Source organism: Sturnira hondurensis, unplaced genomic scaffold (genome assembly GCF_014824575.4).
Source record: "Sturnira hondurensis isolate 20B ecotype Veracruz unplaced genomic scaffold, ASM1482457v3 Scaffold0009087, whole genome shotgun sequence".
Classification (NCBI taxonomy): Eukaryota; Metazoa; Chordata; class Mammalia; order Chiroptera; family Phyllostomidae; genus Sturnira; species Sturnira hondurensis.
In genome coordinates this window covers 1,393,884-1,415,576 of record NW_028081718.1, presented here as the reverse complement: position 1 = coordinate 1,415,576, position 21,693 = coordinate 1,393,884, and the positions used below count along the sequence as shown (strand labels likewise).

Sequence of the window (21,693 nt, the reverse complement as noted above, 5' to 3'; positions counted from 1 at the left end):
GTTCAGTAGGCATGCTATTTCCACTATTTTATTGTTATGGGGTTTTTCCCAGCCTCTCTATTCTGTTTCAATGATCTATGTGCCTGTTTTTTTTTGCCATTATTATACTGTTTTAATTACTGTAGCTTTGTAATATATTTGAAATAAGAAGTATGACAGCTCAGGCTTTGTTATTTTTAAAATAAAGATCGAGTCATGACCAGTATGGCTCAGTTGGTCGGGTGTCATCTCACAAAGCAAAAGGTCACTGAGTGGATTCCCAGTCAGAGCACAAGACTGGCTTGCCAGATTCAGGCCCATATAGGGGCACATAAGAGAAGGATAAATGTTTCTCTCTTACACTGATGTTCCTCTCCATGTCTTTTTCTCCTCTTTCTCTCTCCCTAAAAATAAATAAATAAAATCTTTTAAAAGGACTGTTTTGATTATTTGGAACTTTTTGTGGTTCTACAGAAATTTTAGGATTAAAAACATTCTCTTAAAATGCCATTGAAATTTTGACAGGGATTGCATTAAATCCTATATAGATAGCTTGGGATAGCATGGACATTTTAACATTAATGCTTATGATCCATGAACATGGGATGTATTTCCATTTACGTACATCTTCTTTAATATAATCAGTCTCTTACTGTTTTAAGTTTATAAATCTTTTACTTCCTTGGTTAAATCATTTCTCATATTTTATATTTTGAATGCTAATGTGAATGGAATAGTCTTTATTTTTAAAAAATATTTCACTGTTAGCACATAGAAACACAACTGATTTTTGTACATTGTTTTATGTCCTACAACTTTTCCAAATTTAAAAAATATATTCTGATATTCTTTCTGTAGAGTTTTTAGATTTTTAAAAATATATACAAGATAACATCACTTGGAAATGGACCTAATTTTACTTTGACCTTTTTTGTTTGGATGCCTTTAGGTTATCTATCTATCTATTTATTTTTGTCTGGTCGATCTGGGTAGGACTTCTAGTACTATGCTGAATGGTAGAGGTGAGAGTGGGTAACCTGATCTTCTTCCTAATCTTAGAGAAAAGGAGCCCAACTTTTTACCATTGAGTGTGATGCTAGCTGTGGGTACGTGGTAAAGGCTTTTATTATGTTGAAGTATGTTCCTTCTATTTCAAATTTGTTCAGATATTTTATCATAAAAAGTGTTGAATTTTGTCTAATTCTTTTGTGAATCAATTAAGATAGATGGTCATATGATTTTTCTCTTTCATTTTACTAATGGAATATTTCATATGTATTGACTTGTGTATGTTGAACCATCTTTGCATTCCAGAAATAAATTTCACTTGATCATGTCAAATCATCTTCTTAACGTATTGTTGAATTTGGTTTGCTAACATTTTGTTGCGAATTTTTGCTCCTGATTTAGTCAGGACTACTGGTCCATAGGTTTTTCTTATTTCTTTTTTGACTTTAAATTATTTTTAATTTTTAAATTATAGTTGACATACAATATTTTATTAGCTTTAGGTCCACAACCTAGTGATTAGACATTATAGAACTTACTAAGTGATCATCCTGATAAATCTCATATCCACCTGACACAATACATAATTATTACAACATTACTGACTATTCCCTACGTGGCATTTACATCCCCATGACTAGTCTCTAACTCCAACTTGTACTTCTCAACCCCCTCACCTTTTACATCCATTCCCCTCAGCCCTCTCTGGTACAGTCATGTTTTAGACTGAGGCAAGGAAAAAAGATACTACTCAGCTGATTCTTTGTCTCTTGTGTATAGTTACTTGTTATACAACTTAGAAAGAAATTGTAGAGAATTTATTATTTTTTAACATCCTGGTTTTAAGGAGGCTACCATATACTTCATATTTTAATAAACTCTTCTTAGTTTATCTCATTTCAGATCAATTAATTACCATGTTTGACATTTTCTCAGGAACTAGTGGTGAATACACCATTTTAAAATTACCCCATATTTTGCCTTGGCTGGTGCAGCTTGGTAAATTGAGTGCCAGCCTGCAAACCAAAGGGTCACCGATTCAATTCCCAGTCAGGGAACATGCCTGGGTTGTATGCCCGGTCCTCAGTAGGAGGGTATATGAGAGGCAACCACACATCAATGTTTCTCTCATTCTCTTTCTCCCTCCCTTTCCCTTCCTAAAACAAACAAACAAACAAACAAATCTTTAAAAAATAAAATTACTCCATATTTTGCTGTGTATAATGTGCACCCACATTCTTGGCCCAAACTTTCAGGAAAAATCTTTCACTTTATTTATTTATTTATTTATTTATTTATTTATTTATTTATATTTAGATGCTTTTTTTGTATTATAAAGAAATTTTAACTTTTTTTTTAACATACTATGGTACAAGAAACTTTATGTAACAAATAATTACAAAACAGAAGAACAGATAAAACGTATTTCAGGCACTACCCATGTATAATGTGCACCCTTATTTTCCCCTTCAAATTGGGCAAAGAAGAGCACACACTATGCACAGCAAAATGCACTATTTTAAGCTTACTAAAATGTTGTTTGATGGACCTCTCTGTCAATCAATTTAAAAAAAATCAAATCCATGGAACTTTCTAATTTGTCATGTGATTGTAATAAGCAGAATTTGTCAGTCAGGTTATAAGCCAAAAACATCATGATGTATTTTTAATTACATTTGTGGGGTTACATTGATTGATATAGTTCTGTGAGTATCAAGTGTACAGCTTTACAATACGTCTGTATACTTTACTGTGTGCTCATCACCCAAAGCCTAGTTTCCATCTGTCACCATGTCTTGGATGCCCTTTCTCCTCTCCCAAACCTCTGTTCTTCTGTGACAGTTGCCATTGTCTTGTTTGTATCTATGTGTCTGTTCCTTTTGGTTCTTTCCTTTGTTGGTGGTTGTTTCCACCTCACCTGTGAAGTCACTCATAGGATTCTTGCCCTTTTCAGTCTGATGTGTGTTACTCACTGTGACTGGGAAGGGGAATAGATGCAAAGGGCCAGTTTTAAAGAACCTTTGGACTGGGTTTAACTTATTTACTGTTAATAAGTGCATAATTTGGAGCTTCTGGCTCAAAGCTGCCTTGACCTTCTCAGTGCAGTCTGGTGGCTCCCATCTCCAGCCTGGGGTCTGTGGCTGCACTTCTTCCTGGGAGGCAGGCAGGGCCTCTAAACATTAGGACACACCAAGGGTGCAAGAGCAGACAGGTCTTTCATGGAGAAAGCGGTCCATGAGACGCAGCTTAGGGTGGGCTCCTGGTTGGAGAGTGGACATTGAGGACCAGATGGCAGAGAACAGAGGTGTGTTTGGATAATGAGCAAAGCTGGTCCCATAGTGTTTTAGGAACCATGATATTGGGCAGTGAGTAGTAAGGGGGTCTACAACCCCAGGGGCTCAGAGAAGATCAACTGTCACAAAAAGCAGGGGGTGGGGGTCCACTGTGCAAACAGGAATCCATTACTGGGCTGGAGGGTCCCTTTGCTTGGTTGGGACAGGGACCCCGTGGCAACTCACAGAGACCGGGACCTCTGGAGAGGAGGTAGTCATTGGGTGGCCTGGGAGCCTAGAGATGCAGGGTCTCAATCCACCCAGTTCCCCTTCCCAGGGCCTCAGGCCACCAGCAGCCCCAGTGCAGACTGCAAGCTGTCAACAGAGCGGCCATCTATAGGATGCAAACACTGCCTGGCCGGGGTCTCCATCAGTTTATTTTACTTTTGGTGCGTAGACTCTGGGTTCTAGCAGGTTCCAAGTCAAGTTCTGCTCACTCTCTGGTTCCTGCTCAGGAGAACTGTGCATCACTGAGAAAATAAAAGACCTTCTCCCTTAGTTTACATCTGGGCCTCTTCCAAAACCCCAGACAGACCCTGGAGGTATCTAGACCACCTGTTCCTGCCCTACATATAACAAGTTAAATATGGAGACATCAGTTTTGGGGTTTAAACTATTCTTATAAATGGGTAAGTTATCTCTTTGGTTGTTAATTTGTTTTTCATAATGCAGGATGCATTTCATTTTCCCCAAATTTCCCATTATCTTTAAATTTATTTACTGATGTGTGTGTGTGTGTGTGCGTGTGTGTGTGTGTGTGTGAGAGAGAGAGAGAAAGAGAGAGAGAGAGAGAGAGAGAGAGAGAGAAACATTGACTTGTTGTTCCATTTATTTATACATTTATTGATTTCTTCTTGTATATACCCAGGCCAGGGATTGAACCTGCTACCTTGGCACATTGGGACAACACTCTAACCAACTGAGCTGCCTGTCTAGGGCTTTCCTGTTGTTGTATAATTTGTATATGTTGTTTCCCATGTGACTGCATTTATAAAATATATGTAATATATAGGTATGTATATATTCTCGGGTAAGGTGTCTACATCTTGGCCTTGTACTTGTTTGGATGTGTGTGGTTTCTTCTGGTGTTTTAGTAGTCATTTGAATAATTTGAATGCAAATCTTTCTTTAGATATGTGTTGTGCTAATATGTTCTTCTGGTCAGACATTCTTCATTTCATTCTTTGAACATTATCATTCACAAAGTGGACATTTTAAATTTAATAATGTCCACATCAATATTTTTCTTTTACAGATTATGCTTTTTGTGTCATATGAAAGCTAATTGTCAAACCATATCTCAAGTAAATTTTTCTCCCAGGTTGTCTTGAACTGTAGAAACTGAAATTTCTAAAGTTTTGCATTTTGTGCTCCCTAGCCACTGCACTTCTTTGTGTGGAAGGGGCGGTAGTTCAGTGGGATGGATGCCCTCGTACCCTAGGGTGCACAGGTACTCCTACAGCGTGGAGTAGCCTTTGCTCTCCTGGGCTCCCAGAGGTGTTCTGTTGGTGGGCAGCTCCTCCTGGTCCTGCAGGAGCACGGGGTGGACTGGGGCTCTGCACCTTGGCCGGGCTGGGCTCTGGGTTTGGATCTCTTGGTGGTTGTGTACCCAATCCCTGAGTCACCAGCACATGTCCTTGCTGTGTCTCTGGACCAGCAGAGAAGAAGACAGAAGCTTCTAGCCTTCTTCTCCTCATTCATCCAGATCACCAAGAGATCCATCGTACTGGACTCTGCCCAGGTGGCCCCAGGGCTGCGTCTTATTCCTGCATTGGTTGTGCCCCAGCCCATGGGGCTACTACCTCACCCCCACAAGTTCCTCCCTGTCATTGCCACTGCTTTTTATCCCCTTTACTTTGGACACTTAGGGAGTTCCCATCCCCTTTTTCTTTTAGCACATCTGTGTTTCAGTTATGTTGTTCTCAGCATTCTTATAGTTTATTGCAAGAAAGGAAAGCTGTTTCTTCAGTTGGCCCCAGGAAAGGGAGCACTAAATTATGTTTTCACCATAATTTCCTCACTCCCAGTAATAGTGAATTGTATCACTTTTTAGTTGTCAGACAAACCCACCTGCAGAGCCAGGGATGGACAGAGAGATGCACTCACACTATGGAAGCAATAATAGACAAACCCACACCCAGAGCTAATGGTAGACAGACACATCTCCCAGTATAACCAGTGACACACACACACACAAAGCCGCATTATCATTTAGCAAGCATTCTTCAGTACTGATCATGCTTAAGGTCTCTTGAATGAAAACCATGCAATTTAAAACTATTTAAATGCTTGCAGCATTTATGACTGCTTTCATTGTTGTCCCTTGTGGGGAAGTTCTTAAGACTGTGGGTTTTTCCCATTTGGAGTGGGCTTCCTTTCCCTTTGTCTATTGCCTTGGGCCAGACCATATTGTTTAGAGAGACTTTTCTGAGTGATCAGAGCCCCTGATAGTTTAGGCTCTAGACCTTACTTAAAAAAAATTAATATTTATTGTATTTTTTCCATTACCTTTTAGTCCCATTATACCATCCTACCCACAGTAGGGTAGGACGGTGTAATCCTACAACAGTGTGGACTCACCACACTGTTGTCCATGTCCACGAGTCCTTTTTCCTTTTTGTCCAATCCCTCTACCCCTGAGCTCCACCTATGAGTTTGACCCCATTTCCTTGTTAGTTCAGTTTGTTCATTAGATTCCACATACGAGTGAAATCATATGGTATTTGTATTTCTTTGACTGGCTTATTTCACTTAGCATAATGTTCTCCAGGTCCATCCATACTGTTGCAAAGGGTAAAGTTTTGTTCTTTTTTATGGCTGGGTAGTATTCCACTGTGTAAATGTCTCATATTTATTTTGTCCACTCATCTGTTGGTAGACACTTAGGCTGCTTCCATATCTTGGCGATTGTAAATAATGCTACAATGAATATAGGTGTGCTTATGTTCTTTCAAATGAGTGTTTTGTGTTCTGGATACATTACTAGAAGTGGGATCATTGGGTCAAAATGCAGATCTGTTTTTAATTTTTTGAGGTATCTCCATACTGCTTTCCACAGTGGCTGCACCAGTCTGTATTCACACCAACAGTACAAAAAGGTTCCCCTTTCTCTACATCCTTGCCAGCACTTGTTTGATGATTTGTTGATGATAGCCATTTGAACATATGTGAGACAGTATCTCATTGTGATTTTAATTTGTATTTCTCTGATGATTAGTGATGTTGAGCATCTTTTCATGTGTATTGGCCATCTGTATGTCCTTTTTGGAGAAGTGTCTATTCATGTCCTCTGCCCACGAAAAAAATTTTTTGGTATTCAATTTCTAAGTTCTTTATAAATTTTGGATATTCACCATGTATCAGATGTATTGGTGAATATGTTCTTCCATTGTATGTGTTGTCTTTTTATTTTGTTGGGGGTTTCCTTTGCTGTGCAAAATATTTTTAGTTTGATGTAATCTAACTTACTTATTTTTTCCTTGCCTGAGTAGATACATCCAATAAAATACTGCTATGAAGAATGTCTGAGATTTTGCTGTGTATGTTTTCTGCTATGATTTTTATGATTTCAGGTCTAATATTTAAATCTTTGATGCCTTTTGAATTTATTTTGGTGTGTGGTGTTAAAAGGTGGTCTAGTTTCATTTTTCTGTATGTGTCTGTTCAATTTTCCCAACACCATTTATTGAATAAACTATTTTTAGCTCATTGTATGTACTTACATCATCCAATATGCCAAATATTAATTGACTATAAAGGTGTGGGCTTATTTCTGATCTCTCTATTCTGTTCCATTGACTATGTATAAGTTTTTATGCCAGTGTCATGCTGTTTTGATTCCTATGGCCTTATGGTATAGTTTGGTATTAGGTAGTGTGATTCCTCTGACTTTGTTCTTCTTTCTCAGGATCACTGTTGCTATGAGGGGATTTTTGTGGTTCCATATAGATTTGTGAAATTTTATTCTAGTTCAATTAAATATGTCACTGGAATTTTTTAAAAATATAGTTTATTGATTATGCTATTACATTTGTCCTATTTTCCCCTTAACTCCCCTCCACCTGCACCCCCTCTCCCACCCACATTCGTTCCCTTTAGTTCATGTTCATGTGTCATATTTATAAGTTCTTGGCTTCTACATTTCCCATACTATTTTTACCCTCCCCCTGTCTACTTTTTACCTACCATCTATGCTACTTATTCTCTGTACCTTTTCTCCCTCTTTCCTCCTCCCACTCCCCTGTTGCTAACTCTCCTTGTGATCTCCACTTCTGTGGTTCTGTTCCTGTTCTAGTTGTTTGCTTAGTTTGCTTTTCTTTTTGTTTTAGGTGTGGTTAAGAATTGTGAGTTTGCTGTCATTTTACTATACATGTTTTTTATCCTCTTTTTCTTAGATAAGTCCCTTTAACATTTCATATAATAAGGGCTTGGTGATGATGAACTCCTTTAACTTGACTTTATCTGAGAAGCACTTTATCTGCCCTTCCATTCTAAATGAAAGCTTTGCTGGATAGAGCAATCTTGGATACAGGTCCTTGCCTTTCATGACTTGGGATACTTCTTTCCAGCCCCTCCTTGCCTGCAAGGTCTCTTTTGAGAAATCAGCTGATAGTCTGATGGGAACTCCTTTGTAGGTGACTATCCCCTTATCTATTGCTGCTTCTAGAATTCTCTTCATTTTAATCTTGGGTAATGTAATGATGATGTGCCTTGGTGTGTTCCTCCTTGGGTCCATCTTCTTTGGGACTCTCTGAGCTTCCTGGACTTCCTAGAAGTCTATTTCCTTTGCCAGACTGGGGAAGTTCTCCTTTATTTTTTTTAAATTTTATTTATTTATTTATCTTTAGAGGGGAAGGAGAAAGGGAGAGAAACATCACTGTATGGTTGCCTTTTGTGCATCCCCTGCTGGGAGTTGGCCTGCAGGGAACTGGCCTGCAACCCAGGAATGTGCCCTGACTGGGAATCGAACCGAGATCCTCTGGTTCGCAGGCCTGTGCTCAATCCACTGAGCTACGCCAGCCAGGGCTGGAAGTTCTCCTTTATTATTTGTTCAAATAAGTTTTCCACTTGTTGCTTTTCCTCTTCCCCTTCTGGTACCCCTATAATTCAGATGTTGGAACATTTAAAGATGTCCTGGAGGTTTCTAAGCCTGTCCTCATTTTTCTGAATTCTTGTTTCTTCATTTCTTTTTGTTTGGTTGTTTCTTTCTTCCTTGTGGTGCACTCCATTGATTTGAGTCCCAGTTTCCTTCTCATCACTATTGGTTCCCTGTACATTTTCCTTTATTTCACTTAGTACAGCCTTCATTTGTTCATCTAACTTGTTACCAAATTCAACCAGTTTTGTGAGCATCCTGATTACCAGTGTTTTGAACTGTGCATCTGATAGGTTGGCTACCTTTTAGTCACTTAGTTGTACTATTTCTGTAACTTCGATCAGTTCTTTTGTGTAGGCCATTTTTTTGTCTCGACTCACCTGTTATGTAATGAGGGGCGGAGCCTTAGGTGTTCACCAGGGTGGGGCAACCCAGTTGCTGGGTTGGGATGCAGTATGTGGGGGAGGGGTCCAAGAGGAAACAATGGCACTTGCTCTGCTCTTTGCCAGATTTTAGTCACTTCTGCTGCTACCCCCAAGCAAACTGGGCTCCTGTGGTGCTGATTCCCAGGTGGGTGAGCTTGCGTACGTTCTAGGATCCTGTGGGTCTCTCCAACAAACTCTCCTGTGAGGCTGGGAGTTTCTCCTGGCACTTCAACACTCACAGGTGTTTTCAACTGGTGTTTTGAGGCTTTATTTCCCTGTGCTGGGACCCTGGGTTACGTGGTCTGTCTTGCTCCCCAGTTTCACCTGGTTTATCTGTGCATGAATGTGGGACTGCCTGGTCTGCCAGCCACCTTGTGTGCCACGCCCTTCTACAGTTTGCCACCTCTCTGGGTTTGCCCGCTGCTATCTTGTGTGTCCAGGGTCCACCAGCTGCCGCTTTGCCTGGAGTCCTCTTCACCTGGCCACCCATCTCCACCCTCCTACTGGTTGGGATGAATGCTTCTTCTTTAACTCCTTGGTTGTTGGACTTCCATACAGTTCAATTTTCTGTCAGTACTGAATATGTATATTTTTAATTGTTGTTGTCCTTCTTTTGGCTTTGTGAGGAGGCACAGTGTGTCTACCTATGGCTCCATCTTGGCTGGAAGTTGTCACTGGAATCTTGATAGGAATTGCATTTGAATGTATAGATTGTATTGGGTTACATAAACATTTTAATGATATTAATTCTTCCTATCCATGAATATGGTATATGCTTCCACTTATTTGTATTGTGTTCAATTTCTGTCTTCAGTGTCTTGTAATTTTCTGAGTGCAGATCTTTTACTTTCTTGGGTAGGGTTATTCCTTGGTGTATTATTCTTTTTGAAGCAATTATGAATGGGATAGTTTTTTAAATTTCCATTTCTGTTCTTTATTGGCATATAAAATTGCCAATGGTTTCTCGATATTAATTTTGGATCCTGCTACTTTGCTGAATTCATGTATCAGTTCTAGCAGTTTCTTAGTGGAATCTTTGGGGTTATCTACATGCAGTATTATGTCATCTGCAAATAATGACAGTTTTACTTCTTCCTTTCCAGTTTGGATTTCTTTTATTTCTTCTACCTGTCTATTTGCAGTAGCTAGGACTTACAGTACTATGTTGAATAAGATAGTTTAAAGTGGATACCTTAAATTTGTTGAGACTGGTTTTGTGTACCATTGTGGAGAACGGTGAAGGCTGGCCTCATACAGCTGGAACCCACAGGGGTTAAGAAGGAGATAGTTAAATAGTTAACTACAAGCTTCAGCTGAATGCGACTGTAACTTTTGCAGAAGAAATATTTATTACTTAGATAACCTAGGAACTGAGCAATTATGCCTGCAGTTTTTCCCAGAGCCTGTGAAATGTCCTTGAGCTTTATCTAACCAACCCTTATAAAATAAACACTGAGACCATGTTCAGGGTCATTGTCTCTCCATCAGAGGATAATGTCCCACCTGGTTCCTGCTTTTCCTTAAACTGTCTGTGTCTATATCTTTCTTAATCTCCCCTCACCCCCCACCCCTGCCCCCGCCCTCAGGGACCTCCCCCCCCAAACAGGCTGTGGCACACTATCGTTTGGTCGATCCTAGAAAATATTTCATGGGCACTTGAAAATTATGTATATTCTGCTGCTTTAGGGTGAAATGCTCTGAAGGTATTAATTAAATCCATTTTATTTAGTATGTCATTTGAGGCTACTGTCTCCTTGGTGATTTTCTGCCCAGGAGATCTATCCATTGAAGTCAATGGTGTGTTAAAATCCCTGTTATGACTGTATTTCTGTCAATCTCTCCCTTTATGTCCATCAAGATTTGCTCTACATATTTCAGTGCTACTATGTTGGGTGCTTATATGTTTACAAGGGTTAATGCCTCTTGTTGGATTGTTCCCTTTATCATTATGTAGTGTCCTTCTTTGTCTTTTACTATAGCCTTGGTTTTAAAGTCTGTTTTGTCAGATATAAGTACTGCTACCCCAGTGTTTTTTCCCTTTCCATTTGCATGCAATATCTTTTTCCATCCCTTTACTTTTAGTCTGTGTCTTTGATCTGAGTTGTGTCTCTTGGAGGCAGTTTATATATGGGTCCTGTTTTCTTATCCATTCGGCTACCCTACATCTTTTGGTTGGAGCACTTAAGCCATTTACATTTAAGGTGGTTATTGATAGATACATATGTAGTGACATTTTATTGTTAGACTATTTTCCTTTTTTTTTTTCTTCATAAAGGAAACCCTTCAGCATTTGTTGCACTAATGGCTAGGTGTTAACAAACTCCTTTAGCTTTTATTATCTGAGACACTCCCTATTTCTCCTAGGTAAAGTTGCCTTTGTTGTACAGGTCATGCTTTCATCATCTTGAATATTTTGCACCACTCCCTTCTGGCATGAAATGTTTCTGTTGAGGATTTGGATGACAATCTAATTGGTGCTCCCTTCAATGTAATCACCTGTTTTTCTCTTGCAGCTTTTAGGATTCTCTCATTGTCTTTAAGCCCCATCATTTTAATTATGATGTATCTCAGTGTAGGCCTCTTTGGGTCCAGCTTGTTTGGGGCTCTCTGAGCTTCCTGGACTTGTGTGTCTTTTTCCTTCACCAGATTAGGAAATTTTCCAGTCATTATTTCTTCAAATAGTTTCTTGATCCCTTGATTGTTCTCCTCTCCTTCTGCTATTCCCATGATGCAGATGTTGTTATGCTTCATGTTGTCCAAAATGTTTCTTAAGCTCTCCTCATTTAAAAAAAAATTTTTTTCTATTTGCTGCTCTACCTGGGTGTTTTTTCTACTTTGTCTTCCAAATTACCGATTTGATCCTCTGCTTCATCTAGCCTACCATTTATTCCTTCCAGAGTATTATTTATTTCAGATATTGCATTCTTTATTTATGACTGGTTGTTTTTTATGCTTTCTATGTCTTTTTTCATGCTGTTGAGTATCCTTATAATCCTTACTCTAAACTCTGTATCTGATAAATCACTTGCCTCCAATTTATCTAGTTCTTCTTCCTGAGAATTCTCCTATTCTTTCATTTGGGGTCTGTTTATTCATCTGTTGCTCTACATAATAGGTCTTCATGTCTAGTAGTTAAAGTTTACTAGCTTGGTTATTGTTCAAGTTATCTTAACTTTTTTTCCAATTACAGTTGACATGCATTTATATATTAGTTTCAGATGTATACAGCAGTGGTGAGACATTTATATAACTTACAAAGTGATTCCCTGATAAGTCTAGTTAGTACCCACTGGCATTATACATGGTTATTACAGTATTAGTGATATGTTCCCTTTACATCCTTGACACTATCTTGTAACTGTCAATTTGTACTTTTTAATCCCTTTGCCTAACTTTTCTTTGTATCTTGTATTACTGTATTGTGCTGTATATAATGTGCAGTTTTTTTGCCCAAGTGTTTGAGGGACAAAATAAGGATGTGCTTTATACATGGGTAGTTCTAATTCCATATCTATATAAATATGCCATGCTGATGAATTACTTACAAAATAATTTTCGAGAACAACAGCACAAATTTTCTAGGTAGGTGTTTCCCCTAATAGTGGAAAGGAAGAAATTCATGAAACAGGTATGTATTAGAATACAATTGTTCTACAACTCACAGATTCAGTCTTGTAGGAGGTAATTGTGATACAATGGAAAATATACATACATTTTTAGAAATATTTTTATTATCAACTTTGGCCCTGGCTGGTGTAGCTCAGTGGATTGAGTGTGGGCTGCAAACCAAAGGGTAACTGGTTCAATTCCCAGTCAGGGCACATGCCTGGGTTGTGGGCCAGGTCCCCAGTGGGGGCCACATGAGAGGCAGCTGCACATGGATGTTTCTCTCCCTCTCTTTCTCTCTCTCTCTAAAAAAAATATAAATAAATAAAACCTTAAGAAAAAGAAATATTTTTATTATTAGCTTTGGGCTTTAGTCAAACTATTTAACTTCTCTGAGTCTCAGTTACCAAAGTCATAAAATAGCAATTTAAAATATCTGTTCTCCCCCATGTGATTAACCCCATTTGTAGATGAGAAACAGTAAAATTTGGTAAGGAAGTCATTTTTCTAAAACACACAGAAATAGATGGCAAAGCCACTGACACACCTTCAGATTCACTCTATGGTGTCTGCCTGTGCTGAAAGCTATAAAAGAGAAGGGAGTGAAGGGCCGAGGGGTTCAGAGCCTGAAGGAGCACATCTGGCTGAGGTGAGCGGGGCACCTCAGTGAGAGAACCCCATCTGAGCTGAGCCCTGGGGTGTGGTTTGGGTTTTGAAGTGTTCATTGTGCATACGTTGCAGAGACAGATAATTTCTAAGGTAAAAGAAATCCTTAAGCCTTGTCCCCACTGAGAGATGGGGAGAGAGCTGCAGTGGTGTCATGTGATGTTCATATGTCCTGTCGCTGGAGTCCATCCACCGCCTGTCTGCCTGTTTCTGTGCATGTCTGTGCACTTTGTGCAAGACTCCTGTGACTTTTAGAGTCATGTCATATTCCTGGCCAGTCCTAGGTAAGTAAAATGTGCACCTTTGTGCTCTTGTTTTACAAAAACACAGGGAAGAATCTTTGAAATATCATTTGTATGCTCTTTGGGACATTGGCCCTTCCTGTGTTGAGGGGAGACTTGAGCCTTTGTCATGGGACGGGTCTTATTCCCCACCTGTGAAAGTGACACTTCCCTCAGTACATCCTCTTTCTCCTCCTTATGCCCCCAGCTCTTCCTTTTCCCTCCTCTTTTGCTCTCACTTTCCCATGTCCCCTGGCACTGCCAGTGACTACATAAGAGCCAGGGGTACAGGGGTACACTGGCCTCTTCCTGTTTTGTCGTTCACTGAAGGCACTGCCAGGAATACACCTTTCCCCCATCGATATTCTTGGAAAACCCACCAAATCCAGGACAGGGACACCTGGAACAGCCCACCTGGGCGTTTCCATGAAATACTAACACCTGCACTGCCCAACCTAGAAAATTAAGAAATCCTCACTATTAGATTTTTTTGATGACCTTGGAATGAAATGAATGGCGGGCTCAGAAAGTTCTTTGCTGAGACTGTTTCAGATTCAAGCAATTACTGACAAGGTAATACCTGCTATAATCAAATCTTTTCCCCTCAAGCACCTAGAACTTACCTTGGCAGGGACTCAGGAAGGATTTTTGGTGGCCTGTAGGGAAAGGGTGGATGGAGGCAGCTCATGCCAGGGGGAGAACTGATCATTTGCTGTAACTGTTAAAGTTGCTACTGTACGAATCCGATCGACTCCTGAAAGCTGGCAGCCAAGACAACATGTGTCTGATCTACGAGGTGTGTGAATCTCAGGCTTTGGCAGAGAAGAGCCCAAGTGTTAAACATTAATCTAGGAATCCTGCTTCTCCTTAGAAGCAGCAGTTCCACTCAGACTCCAGTTCAGTTTCTTTACCTGTCAAATGGGGACAATGATGGTATCTACTTAATGAAGAGAAAAAGAAATAGTGTCTTTAAGGTGCTCAGTGGTAACTAATAAATAGTAATTGTTGTTGCATTTGTTTAAAAACAAAGTCACGGGAATTATGCTTTGAGAATACCCTACACAAGGTAAAGGTGACTGCAGCTTCCCAGATCAACCAGGGTCACATGCTGCTGCTGTCTTTTCTGAGGCCCCATGGAGATGATGTGTGTGGTACACGTGTGCTGTGTCTGCATCTCTTCTCCCACACCAGCCCCCTACCCCAGACAGAGGGAGGGAGGGGGTGGTCACTGAGGGAGGGGAGGCCGTGATTATAAATCAAGCTGGGCGGAGGGGAGAGGCTGTGTTATTTTAACATGTTCCCTCATGTTAGCACCAAGCATTGCTTCAACGAACAGAGGGTGTGGTGTCCGTCTGTCACCTATGGTCTCTGCAGTACTGCTCCCGCTGAGAGGATGCGTCCACTTCTGGGCTTACCTGCAAGTGCAATAGAATTGTATACGTTTGGACCTGGTTATATTTGAGAATACGGGGATTCAAGTTCTGTGGGATACTAAAGTTTTTCTTTGGCTTGGGAGAGAATAAATAATATGGGCTTTGGCTTTGGTTTGAGCCTAATGTTGTCTCTTTTGAAAACAAAACTATGTAAGAAACCACAAATTACATAGAGTACCTAACAGTCTGTTACTGGAATGCTGATCATTGACTTTGGCCTAACCGTTGGTGTGCTGCCTTGCTGAATGCAGCCCTTTCCCATCGTGCCCGGCTCTCCTAAGCCTTCTCAGCCCAACTCCTTGCTGTTGGCTTTGTTCTTTTGGTCTGCTGTGTTGTGAGTTGCCCTGTAAACTTTCTGTCTCGGGGGGCAAGTGTTTGTAGGCCTCTGGGTTTGGACAGAACTTCCTCATCTGTATGGGGGTTCTGATTTAGAGGTTGCAGTCTGGCGCAACAAAAAAGTATTCCATACAAATTTTGCTAAATGTTAGCAGTAATTGGTAGAACATTTCTGGAAGGTGCGAATCATTTAGTCTTTATATTTTGATGCCAACCTTAAACATGAAAAAATAAGGTTTAGCATCCAATTGATCCAGCAAATTGTCATCTGAAATTACATTTGACTACCAAATGTACATAGTCACATGAAGAGGGAAAGACTACTGTTTGATATCCATGCTTTAAAAATCTATGTAAAATTTATAGTGAGCCTTTGTAAACATTTCATGATTGGATAAATAAGTAGAATTTTGCAACCTGAAATAGAGTTAGAAAGCTGGTTGAGACAGGCTCTGGGTTTAATATAACAGGACAGTGATTTGCAATATTTTTCATCTCAGCACACATAAAGTAGTTACCAAAATTCTGTAGCAATAGATTTTTTGCCAATCTGACAAAAAAGTAGGTATATTTTGATTCATTCATACCAGATGGCTATTGCTGTGCTGGCTGTTGTCATTTTTTAAATTTGACAGCTTAAAGGAAGAGAGGTCAGTGCCCCTGACTAAATAGTGGGGTATTGCATGCATTAACAATTCTTGTGGCACACCGGTTGAAAATAGCTATTGTATAATGGAAAGAAAACCCTGGGAAGGGAAACAGCATGTTTAGAGTGGCAAAGGGGTCTGTGGCGGTGAGTCTGGGGCCTCAGGGGGTGGGCAGGGGGTGGGTCTCAGGCTGTGCTTCTTAAAACTCTAGCACCTGTGGTGAAGGGACATGTCTGTTTGTTTTGTTTTCTTAAATTTCTGATCTGTCGGGACCAGCACCTTATAAAATCCAACTACAGTGAATTACTAGAAAAATGACCATGTGATATAAATGTCTCTAAGTGCTAACTTTCTATTTCTTTATATATCTCATCACAGACGGGTGGAAAGCAGTTTGCTGGTGGGCGGCAGGCTGCCCAGCCCACGGAGGAGCACTTGTCAGAGAGTGTTCAGAGATGAAACCCAAAAGGCGCTGGGGCTAGACTGTCAAGAACCTCTTATACATGATGGAAGAATTCCAAATCTGATGCTCTCAAAATTAGCATAATTATTTTCCTGAATTTATTTGCATTGCTTAAAACGTTTGTGCTGAACGTGTTTGATAAAACTTATATTTAAAAATCTGTTTCAGCTTCACAGATGGGGTTAGTGTCCTGTACATTGCTCAGTAGCTTTTTTTATCTTGGAAATAACCTCATTTGTGAAAATCTGGGTTTGTTTGGGTAGAGGGATACTTTACATCCTTCAGATTTCCCTCCCCTCTTCTCCATCTTGTCTGTGTTATGTCATCTGAGTTGGTTGGCTTGTCCAGCAGGTGTCTCAGGAGACCAGGGCTGATCTGTGAGTCTGCCTGCCCTTTGTCCTCCTTAGCTCGTGGGATCTCTTCTTAGTCAGGGTTCCAAGGTGCTGCCTAAGTACAGGGCAAAACTGGGTGGGCTGGGCTCAGCCTCTCCAGAGGGCCTCCCCACAGCCTGCAAGGGTCCTAAAGCAGGGAGAGGTGACTGCCCGGGAGAGGAGGCAGCTCTGGCTCCTGGCACATTTGAGGAATCACCAGCCCGGATTACAAGGTCTTAATATAGCCTTCGACTCATCACAGGCTTTCTCCTCCTGAGCAGGGGAGGGGCTGCTTTTAGAGGGAGATGCTATCCTTCTGTCACTCTGTCCTTTCCTTCACGGTGGACCCTTGTTCTGGGACTGGGAGACAAGGCCAACTAGCTGCTGCTGCCTTTTGGCTCCCAAGGCCCGCCCGGAGGGAGTGCTTACCGAGTGGGGTTGGTTCCGGAGGGTTTGCCTGGCCCGCCACAGTGTGAGCCCCCCACATTCATCATCCCCTTTACTCCACAATCTTGTAATACAGGTGTGACCCTCATTTTTACTTTAAAGATACACATATGCTTTTCCCCCTGAGCCATTGAAAATGTATGGAAGACATCCTGATGCTTGACTGAATTGCCATGCTATCTCTTCCACACCTAAGAAATGAATAATTCCATAATGTCATCTCACATGGTCCACTTTGAGTCCCCGTTGTCTCAAGTGGCTGTCATGGTCTCTTATTGTAACTGAGAGTTAATTAAGTCTCTTCATTCATTGTTATGTCTCCTTAGTTTTTAAACCTAAAACAGCACCCCTCACCCCCACCTTTTCATTTTTGTTTGTTTCACTGACAACGACTCTTATTGAAGAGTCCAGGCAATGTGGTTGTAGAATGTTCTGCTTCTGGGTGTGATTAGCCTGTTTTTTGTCTCATGATAATTCAGGTTATATACTTTTGACATCAATAGTCCATAAGTGGTATGTGCTCTTCATGTTGTGTCACATCAACAGCAAGGACAGTGGTCACTTGGCCGAAGGGGCTGCTGCCAGGCCTCTCCCCTGCACAGGTGCCTTCCCCCATTGTGTGCCTGCTGAGTCTCCTGTGGGTGCCAGCGCAGGCCAGCGAGCGTCCCGTTTCTCAACAACCTGTCAGCCAGGGGTGTTAGTTAGCACAGCACCCATTCATCGTTTTTTAAAATTTATCTTTAGAGGGGAAGCAAAGGAGAGAGGGAGAGAAACATCAAATGTAGGGTTGCCTCTCGTGTGTCCCCTGCTGGGAACTGGCCTGCAACCCAGGCATGTACCCTGACTGGGAATCAAACCACGATCCTTTGGTTCGCAGGCCCCTGCTCAATCCACTGAGCTATACCAGCCAGGGCCCATTCATCATTTTTGCATGGATCCGTTTTTACATGGAGGCTTGCAAAGTGATGGTTTTCTGATTTCCACTCTTCTATTTCCTGATACTCTTCTGCTAAAAGAAGAGATTTCCCTTAGGTTCTCCCTTCATTTTTGCTCTTTTGAGTATCAGTATAGGTGTATATGTCTTAATTACCCCAATTTGAGATAGTGAGAGTCCCCTTAAGAGGACTCCTGTATTTTGGGCCATGAAGGCTCTTTCTCGGAGCTTTCTGGCTGTTGGAAGCAACAGACAGTCACAGCCTTGCTTGTGCTTGAGCTGCCCCACACCCAGAATCAGCCGCTTCCTCAAGAGACCTGATTACTTTTACTGGGTTGGCCAAAATCTCTGTTCGGTTCTTTTTTTGTAAAATAAAAGACACATTTTTCATTGTCACCAGTAACTTTCTTGGTTTGGATATTTTGAGTATGTCAACCATCTCCCACGTGGTATAACATTGACTTTTCTCAGTTACTGTCTCAACTTGATTGTATCAGTTTCAACTGCTCTACCCAAGTGTGGAGCACCATCCAGCGAGGACTCTCCAGCAGGAAACTTCACAAACCACTTTTGACACATTCGATCAGCCACAGCATCTTCTCTACATACGGCACAGGTCTTTTTTGTTTCATTTGTGTTTTTGCCTTTCTTGAAATAATAAACCATAATGGGTCAAAAATGTCACATATTTTCTTCTGTCTTCAATATTAAAATGACTACACAAAAGTTCTCCAATTTTGATAAGTTTTTTAAAATGAATACTGATATGACAGCTGTCACAACACAATCTAACAAAATTGTTTTGAATGAAGTAAAGACAACTAAGTGCTACTAGAGTCACCTTAGGGAAAAACCAAATGAACTCTTTGGCCAACCAATAGTTTATAGAACCAAGATCTGGTATCTGCATTTAGATTTGCTTTTGTTACTGAGATCTTGCTGCTCTCAGCCCTTTTAGTGGACAGAGCAGAGAAATACACACACACACACACAATTTAATCATGAGTTAATACTGATATTTCCGTTAAAATTTAATATCACAGTTTTTTATTTTTAAAATTTAATATTTGCATCTGTTTTCCCCAACAGTAAAAATTTCAATTTCTTATAAAATAAGTATACACTGTTTGCTCTATCCAAAAAAATAGATAAAATAATTTTAGAATCATAATATTACAATGAACAATAAACTTATTACTGCTAAGAGAGTAGACCCTAACAGTTTTTGTCACAAGAAAAAAGATTCTGTAACTGCATATGGGGACAGATGTTAACTAGACTTATTGTGGTGAACGTTTTGCAACATATACAAACATGGAGCTGTCAGTTCACTCCCTGAGAGTTTGTCTCTATTTTACTTGTTCATTTTGTTCATTAGATTCGACATATGAGTGAAATCATATGGTACTTGTCTTTCTCTGACTGGCTTATTTCACTTAGTGTAATGTTCTCCAGGTCTGTCCATGCTGTCACAAAGGGTAAAATTTTCTTCTTTTTTATGGCCAAGTAATATTCCATTGTGTAAATGTACCACAGCGTTTTCAATCACTCATCCACTGATGGACACTTGGGCTGCTTCCAGGTCTTCGCTATTGTAAACAATGCTGCAGTGAACACGGGGGTGCGTATATTCTTTGAAATCAGTGTTTGGGTTTCTTCAGATAACTTCCCAGAAGTGGAATTGCTGGATCATAAGGCAGTTCCATTTTTAATTTCTTGAGGTAAGTCCATACTGTTTTCCCCAGTGGCTGTACCAGTTTGCATCCCCACCAACAGTGCACTAGGGATCCTTTTTCTCCACATCCTCGCCAGCACTTATTGTTTGTTGATTTCCTGATGATAGTCATTCTGACAGGTGAGAGGTGATATATCATTGTGGTTTTAATTTGCATCTTTCTGGTGAAAGATGCATTAGTGACATTGAGCATCTTTTCATGTCTATTGGCCATCTGTGTGTCTTCTTTGGAATGTGTCTATTCAAAGCCTTTGCCCATTTTTTTTATTATATTTTTATTTTTTTGAAAACAAAGAACAATTTTAACTCCATCTTCAATATGCCAATGTCATGTATCTAGGATTGGTTCCTGGGTTCTGTCGCAGAGAGGAAATATGCATTGTGTTAGTGGTCATTTTTTTAGATGTGGATTTATATTTAACCATTTGGTGGTGGCAGAGTGAAGGCGGGAGCTTAAGAACACAACTGCCTCAATGAAAGGGTCCTAGACAGGAATGTATAAGTTTGTGCAGAAATCTTGATAATCTTTAGTGGTTAAGGGCGACTTCGTGTGACCAAATAACATGAAATTAAATCAGCCTCTTTAGAAAAGGCTAAAAAGTGCTTGCTTTTCTTAAGCACAAACGGAGGACTGTGAATAATGTGCATACACACTGGGGTTCTGTCGATGACAACGAGGGCCATGCTGGTTCCCACCAAATCCAGGAATAGCAGACAACCAAACACACGGTGCCCTTGTGCTTTCTCTGAGCACACCACCTCCATTATGGGAGTCAGGGCCCTTCACTGGTTTTCTGTGAGTCTCAACTGGTGTTTCTGGTGGCATCTGCTACACCTCCACCTCTGGACGCCTTTGTTTTCCTCTTCTTTGCAGGCCTGGTTAAGTCCACCTCCTGGAGATTTCGGAGACTGTTCAAGGATTTCTCTGAAGTACACAACTTTTCCTTTCTGAGTCAGCTTTTTTTTCTTCCTTTTGCCTTTTCCATTTCCTCTGCCCATCACCTTCCGCCTCACTGCCCACACCTGCAGTGCGCCCACCTCTCCCCAGATTCTGAAGAACCCCTTTGCTGAACGGCTTCATATCCAGTGAACTTTACTCCTGGGTTATTTTCTATTTCCCACAATCCTGCATTAAATCCTTCCCATGTGTTTGACTTTCGAAACTCATCTTTGTATCCCTTGTGTGGAGAAAGGTCTTTGGGATCTAGAAATGCAATTTCTTGGGTGCTCAAAGGGAAGACAGGATGCTTGTTTGCTGGTGGCTTCTCTGGCCTCTCTTAGGAGTCAATCTGCCCAGCGGCCAGTGTGGGCAGCCCTTCATTTTGGGAAAATGAGTCAGAGAAAAACATGTGACTTCACTCATATGTGAAATCTAATGAACAAACTGAACTAACGAGCAATATAGGGATGGACACATAGACAGAGCAGGCTGACAGCTTTGGGGCAGATTGCACGGTGGAGTGATTGAGCATAAAAGATAGTGTTACAGGTGGGGAGAGAGGGACCCGAGTCAGGAGGCCTTCCTCCCCGACCTGCTGCTTGTCTTGCAAGGAAATAATTAAAACGAGAGACAACACATATAGTGGAAATGAGGTAGCAGGTTTTTTTTATGAAACACATACAAGCAGGAAGCCACAAGCAGGCACCTGGCTAGTCTCAATATCCCACCTACAAAGGAAGTAAAGCTGTTAGTGAGTTTCTTCTACACACTTGAGCTGAGGCTACAAGTGGATGCTTAGCTAATCTAAGTGCACCAACTACTGGGGATTGGGGTTTATGTACCTCAGCTGGCTTCTAGGTTCCCCTCCTTCTCCCCTTTGGGAATAATGTACACCTACAAAGGCTTTCTCTCTCAGTTAGTAAAGGCTGTTTGTCTTGGTTGGTGAAGATGTTACAGAAGCTCCCTTTCCCAGCACAGAATCTCAAGGCCTGTC

At 40.8% G+C, this 21,693-nt stretch overlaps 1 long non-coding RNA gene and 1 pseudogene across 1 annotated transcript; one reads left to right on the top strand and one right to left on the bottom strand.

The window, feature by feature from the left end:
- The first annotated feature begins 209 nt into the window (after positions 1–209).
- Positions 210–18,622, top strand: LOC118994041 (uncharacterized). Its single transcript, XR_005067987.1, has 3 exons — positions 210–221; positions 2,942–2,947; positions 18,542–18,622. It is a non-coding gene; the product is annotated as an uncharacterized LOC118994041 (long non-coding RNA).
- Positions 18,623–20,562: 1,940 nt separating this feature from the next.
- LOC118994040 (hepatoma-derived growth factor-related protein 3-like) lies at positions 20,563–21,080 on the bottom strand (annotated as a pseudogene).
- Positions 21,081–21,693: the final 613 nt, after the last annotated feature.